This window comes from Benincasa hispida, chromosome 4 (assembly GCF_027475165.1).
Source record: "Benincasa hispida cultivar pf3 chromosome 4, pf3_genome.v1.1, whole genome shotgun sequence".
Taxonomy (NCBI): domain Eukaryota; kingdom Viridiplantae; phylum Streptophyta; class Magnoliopsida; order Cucurbitales; family Cucurbitaceae; genus Benincasa; species Benincasa hispida.
The window spans coordinates 38,200,922-38,206,752 of NC_143481.1; the positions used below are offsets into that span (position 1 = coordinate 38,200,922).

At 36.1% G+C, this 5,831-nt stretch overlaps 1 long non-coding RNA gene across 1 annotated transcript; it reads right to left on the reverse strand.

Moving 5' to 3' along the window:
• Positions 1-2,142: 2,142 nt before the first annotated feature.
• Positions 2,143-4,174, reverse strand: LOC150036684 (uncharacterized). The gene is made up of 2 exons (XR_016529277.1): positions 3,835-4,174; positions 2,143-2,554 (listed from the first exon to the last, which is right to left on the reverse strand). It is a non-coding gene; the product is annotated as an uncharacterized LOC150036684 (long non-coding RNA).
• Between the last annotated feature and the right edge of the window lie 1,657 nt (positions 4,175-5,831).

Here is a 5,831-nt window from a genome sequence, read left to right on the forward strand (position 1 = left end):
AAATGGAAAATTGGTATTTTCCATTACATCTTCATAGTTGCTTACCCATAACCCACCATCTTTAGACTTCAATTACTCCAAGCATGAGCTGCATCTCATGCAACCATCTTCATTGCATGATTGTCTACAATATATTGAGAAGATTGGAGTGAATTTGAGGAAATGCAATCTCTAGAATTTTGGCTGAAAAATTCGTGTGAAGAATGTGTTCTTCAAGTGAGTTGTTACTGTGAGCTCTTCTCCAAATTCCCTTAATTCAAGCTTATTTTGAGTCTCACAACTCAATCTAGAGAACCAAGATAATAGTGGGGAAGATCTTAAGGTGGTCTACAACGAGATTTGGAGAAAGTTTAGCTTGAAATCGAGATTTCAAGAGAACTACAAAAGTATGACGTGAAACTCACTTATTTCTGCTAGAGATGTCTAATTTTCCCATGCGGGCCCCCCTCTCCTGGGGACGGGGAATGGGAATGCATTCCCCGTCGCTGCCCTGTCCCCAACCCCGCCCCAATTAGCTTTTACATATTTATTTAGTATAGTTATCTAATCTTATGTTGTTATTATTATTATATAAATATTACATTTACATTTCAAAATTGATTATTTATCGGGAAAGATAATGAATATGTTTAAATTGAATGTCTAAATTCAAATTATATATATGTGAATAATTTGATTTATATTTATTTCTTTCTACTAAAAAAAACTAATTAACTTTTTTAGGCCAAACTTTGAGTAATTTATCTTTAAATTCAATTTGTTATCCAAAACTAACCATTAGTGATAAAGTTAATTATTTAATTAAAATTTGCTCACATTATTGATTTAAATTAATTGACTTTTTACCCAAAAAAAAAGTAACGGGGAAAAATTCCCCACGAATTCCTCATGGGGATCCCCGCCTCGATCCCCATGGGGAATTCACAGGGATGGGGAATGAAATGGGGAACGGCGATAGGGAATGGCATCCCCGGCCCCACCCCGCCCCGCCTCGTGAACATCTCTAATTTCTGCAATAGCATACTTTAGTTTCTGCAAAAATTAATGAATTAGAGTGCTTATTGATCCTTGTTGCTTCCGCTGCTTGCTGATACAATCCAACATAAACAACCACTTAATTAAACTTATAAAAGGGAGAGCGAGATAAGGGAAACATTTGAAGAGATTCATGAATAGATAAACTTTAGTAATTAAACTTATAAACGAGACATTTTAAAGGGATTACAAATGATAGTGAGATTAATGAAAGGAGATATTTCCAGAACAATTCATGAATAGACAACCACTTAATTAAACTTATAAAAGGGAGAGCGAGATATGCGGGACATTTGAAGAGATTCGTGAATAGACAAATGGCACATAGAAAATTACAGTTTTAAGGATGACACATAGAAAATTACAGTTTTGAGAATTAAAGTGGCACATAGAAAATTATAGTTTTGAGGATTACAAGTGGCACATAAAAAATTACAATCGACCAATATTTGAATCATTTGGATTAACCTGTATCACTCTTCGAGGAGGTGCAATATGTTTTTCCACATATCCCGGAGGTCTCTTCCATTCATATATGTGACTGAACGGATTTACGGGCTCTACATAAGAAGCCATAAGAGAGTCAACGCTATAGAATGGACTGCACAAACCTCGGATGGAGATGTTTCGTTCTCGCGCAGCCACAATTGCATGCAAACATGGGATACCAAGTGAGTCAAGTTCCTTACATGTGCATTCCTTCATATGGAGGTTCACAATACCATCCAATCGATTGTCCCACACATAGATTCTATAACAATCAATCGACTCAACTCGATATCGTCTGCCCTTGTCACACTCAATTGCTAATCGATTTTCACAATAGTCTGAGTGTTACGTCGTTCGAGATGCCTAATAATTTCTCCATTCATAAAATCACGATTGGATGAAGCCTCGAACATGTTCCAATAATCACATTATGGGCAGTTGTCGATATTCTTTAATCAATGAATTGAAACACTTACACTATTGGACGTCATATTATCGCATCTTCGTTCTGTTTGGTAAACACGTTCCCACCTTTCACAAGTCTGTTACATTGAGTTTCTCTTTCTGAGTCCACTGCATGAATGCTATCATTATCTATTGATAATGTTGATGGTTAAGTGTTCATAAACAATGGAATATCACTCTCTTCTCGATTAAACTCATATGATACCCCGTATTGTTTGTCTACACCTATACCATCATAACTCATATTCACATTTTTGTCGTGGTATGATTTTAGCGTTACATATAACTGAACTATAGAAAAATCTTCTCAGAAAATAAGGAAGCGAACATCACCGTCATTCCGTTTGTATTGTGGAGGGGCTTCAAAGTCAAGCTTATATTTAACTTTTATTAAACATCAAACTCTGAGAAACTTACATTTGTGACCTTGTAAATGTGAGTTTAAGTTCTTCATACTTCAACGTAATAGGCACAATGATTCCTGTTAGCTCACCTCCAATATACAAATTTTGGTTCTCATCCCAATGACCTCGTATTGAATTAGTACACTTTTTTTTTTGTCATCCTACAAAGCAAGAAAACATTTTTTATTAACCAAATAGTAATACACATTGATCTCTCTCGCTCTTGTGACTCTCGCTCCCAATTGCTCTCGTTCTTGCTGTATCTCGCTCTCACGCTATTGCTTAATCTCGCTCTCTCGTTGTCACTCAATCTCTCTCTCTCCACCTTTCTCGTTGTCGCTCTTTCTCACACCTGTTTCGTTATGCTATTTACATACTTTTTTTGAGACCATGTTCCTACAAACACCAATGAAACCAGGTTTAAAAAAAGTTCGTTCCGTTCTTAAAAACTCGTTCTGAAAACTCCGTTTGGTTCCAGAAAACTCAATTATGGAAAACCTCGTTCAATAAATCTTCGTTCAACAAAATGACAGTTCAAATGAAGTTTAGATTTTAAAGAATTCACTATTACATATTTACTATGTGTTAACGATTTTAAGTTGTAGACAGATTTCGTGAAGATTGTCAAATCAATCGTACAGTGACAAACAATTACATCACGATGGAAGATAGACAAACAGCGAGAGCGAGATAGTTATCAGGGACAGTTCTTGTAATCTCATACCGTGATAATATCAGCAGAAGATCAATTGACAGTTTTTAAAAAAATAGAGTCATTTGACATTATAGGCCTAGATATTAGGTCATTGGCCCAAATTTCCCATAATACTTGAAAGCAATAACTAATTAACACAATTTTATTCTCTCCAAAATAGGCCTTTTAACCAATTAACACAATAAAACTTGAAAGCAAGAACCAAATAATACGATAAGACTTGAAAGCAAGAACCAATTAACACGATAAGACTTGAAAGCAAGGACCAATTAGCACAATTTTATTCTCTCCAAAATAGGGCTTTTAACTAATTAACACAATAGAACTTGAAAGCAAGAACCAATTAACACAATAAGACTTGAAAGCAAGAACCAATTAACACAATTTTATTCTCTCCAAAATAGGACTTTTAACCAATTAACACAACAAGACATGAAAGCAAGAATCAACTAATTTGAAACTGAAAAAATTAGAAGCAAACCCAACCATGAAACTAGACAGTAGACATGATACTGAGTAACCTCACTAATGATTCTTGGTTAAGTTCAGTTACAATCCCCAAGTGTAATTAGAAGAAAACCTTCCATGATACTTTTGCCTCACGAAGTGAAAAGATAGCGAGAGAGTCCAATGCTTTAGCAAAATTTCTATTGCAGTATTACTCTTGTGGAATTTGGGAAAGAAACGAATGGTGGTCGGAAGAAGAAAGAAGGAAGAAGAACGTACCGGCGAATTTGTGGTTAGCAAGGCAGAGAGGAGACAAGACAAAGGAGCTCACTATCGACGTCAATGGCATGGGTGGCCGGTGATGAATTTTCAGGTGGCCAGAGATGAATCTCCAGGTGCTCTGCTCACAATGAAGAACGCTTGAAGTACACTTGAGCGGTAAAAAGTAAAAACCCTAAAGTCATCGGGCCTGTGACGAAGCCCAAATCGTCGCAATTAGAGACGTGTTTAGTATTCGTCGCATTCAACTGTACAACGAAATTAAAATAAGTTGCATATTATCCCGCTCTTTTAACCCGCCTAGTTAATTGGGGCCTCCGACGAATAGAAAATTGTTGCAAGATGCGACTATTATATGATTCATTACATGCAGTCATTTTGCTCATTTATCTAACGTGTAGCAAAATAAAACATTGTATATTTGACTAATACTAGAATATTATCAAATACACAAGATGTCATATATATATATATATTCTCGAATCTAAACATATATGGGAACATATTATACATCCTCCAACAAGTATTACATGATATATTTGAATTATCTCATCATATCAAGAGATCTGATAGCGAAATCTAGTAGAATGTGATCTTTTTCATTTAATAAATTATATATTAAAAATATATGGAATAAAAAAATGTATAAGTCATTGATAACGGGCAGAAATGCACGTTACCATAGTGCAAAGTTCTTAAACAATGTTGGATTGTGTTGATGAAATATATTAACTTGCGTCCAGTAGACATCGTTTTCATAATATTACGGTCGCATGCGTTCATCGCATTAGAACTGTTGATTTCTGTATTTTTGTGCAGAATATGCATTAACGCAATACAAGAATTGCGATTATAGGAAATCATCGGTCGAGCGCAACTTCATCGCAAGGCTTTACGTTGATCGTGCTCACAAACATTCACCCGAGAAGGATCGCCGCAACTTGGTCAACGCAACATGGTGGACGCATCCGGATGAAAGACTAATTAAGCATGATGGGACATAAAGCTGATGATAGTTGAATTCGAATTAAGTTGACAGCCGATAACAGTCACAAAGTACATTCAGTTTTTTCGGTGATAATTATTTGGCGTATCAGTCAGGAATTAAAGTCGTCCCATCTGAGAGAAGCCGCCTTTCACCATGGATGCTCTATAAATACCAAGGGTATTCTTCAGAGAAGGGGTGCAGGAGTTCAGCAGTTAGAAATTTCATACTTCATTTCGCACATCTTTGTTCTTAGTTTTCTTTCATTTTAAGGCGGACGTGAGGAAGGAAGTTATGCCGGTAGATCGTTCCAATAAGCTTGGGAGAGCGTCAGAAGCTTCAAGGATAGAGAGAGGGTTGACTTCTACAAAAGCGGGAACATCTTTAGAACAGAATAGAGATTTCAGTGTAAAAAGTCTCGGTTAGTAAGGAATTGCTACCAGGCTCTCTACCTTTAACTTCCATTGTCATTTTGTACTCAACTCATTTATAAGAATGAAATTTCTTTCTCTATATCTATTCACTCTCTGTTATTCACCCATGAGTAGCTAAATCAGTTGAATGGGTTGAGAAGCATTTAGCTAGGACAACTAGGGAATTTTCATTCTTGCGATTATCTTATATTATGTATGCTTCATTCGTCCATTAGAGATACTCGGGAGGGTAGTCTAAGGACAAGATCTAGACTTAGGAAGATCAGGTTAGAATCTAGGCTCGGAAGAACCAGATTAGATCACATAATCAAGAGATAGGAGCTTAGGAGCATTGCATTTACATTGGAAAATGACTTGCTGTGCATGGTTATAATATGATCGTATAGTCTGACACATTCCCGAGTAACGCTAACTAAAGAACTTCTCAACCCGTTCATCGCATACTCGGTACATCTATCACACAACTGTATTTTCTCAAATCCGCCGCCTTTATTTATTTCTTTTTCATCAATGCAAAAAACAAACCCAACACTTTATTTATTTACCCGGTTACCGCAAAGTTCTTCATAAAAATTACT